Raw genomic sequence first — 1,143 nt, forward strand, 5'->3', positions numbered from 1 at the left:
AATTCCTTCACTGTACCATCAGAAGGTAGTAAATCAGAAATGGTAAAGCCTGCTTAACATTTTATTTTAATTTTATTTTATATAAATAGGTTATTAATAGTGTGGCTAAGAGGAAGTTACTCAGGATTGATTTTTGGAGGCTTCAGGATTTATTCTGGAAAGTATTTACAAGCTTTCCTAGACATTATTCTGTAGCCAATGCAATGTCCTACTATGAGGCCTTAGGCCTGCTTGAGACATTAGCATAAGCAAATTTATCCTGAACAAGCAAAGCTATTTTCTTTTACTAAGAGCAAAGCTGTGGTGCAATTTTTTTTTCATTTGTTAAAAGGATAGTGTAAGCCAGGGGTCAGCAACCCTCTGGAAGCAGCAAGCCAAATTGACGCAGATCACAGCAAGGAGAGTGGGAGCTGCTGTTGTTCCCCCTTCTGCTGAATTGCTAAGAATGCACTTCCAACCTGGTTGCCACTTTCCCCGCTGCCAGATTGTCACTGATGTCCCATCTTATAGGCCAGATGAAATCACCAAATCCAGCACATGAGATGTAGGTTACCAACCCCTGGTGTAAGTTTAGAAGTCATTAGGTCAACTAATGCCAAAATTCCAAATTCAGTAATGACAAAATTACTACAAGCTGCTGTTATTTAAGAAAAAAAGTTGCTGTTTTTTTCTGTCTGGAACAGCAGTCGTGATACCATCAAGTCACAAAGTTTAGAAAAAGTTAACATTAACACTCTTCACAGACCCCATTTTTGCATTCACATGATCTCCCTTATAAGGTAAAAGACCTCTTAGAGGCCAGATTAACCAGTCAGGCTAGCTACAGGCATTACACTTTTAACAGTATAAGTGATTGGAAACCAACCTATACCCATAACAGAACAGACGTTCAGAGCACATAGACTGGTTTAGAAATGGTGGAACCCAGTTAGATTTGTCCCTGGTCCCCATTTCCCCACCCACCTGTTAGAAATATTATTAAAAATGCATTATCAATAGCTGTTAGCTCCCATCAATAGTTGTCCTTTGAATAAGTACGGCTGCCAGCCTTCCTTGTCTCCCTAATGAGAGAGGGAAGGGGGGGGTTGGGAACTGAAGGAAAAACTCCAAGAGCTCTCTTTGTTCTGCAAATTTACTATCTCT

Source organism: Crocodylus porosus, unplaced genomic scaffold, assembly GCF_001723895.1.
Source record: "Crocodylus porosus isolate Cpor-Errol unplaced genomic scaffold, CroPor_comp1, whole genome shotgun sequence".
NCBI lineage: Eukaryota > Metazoa > Chordata > Crocodylia > Crocodylidae > Crocodylus > Crocodylus porosus.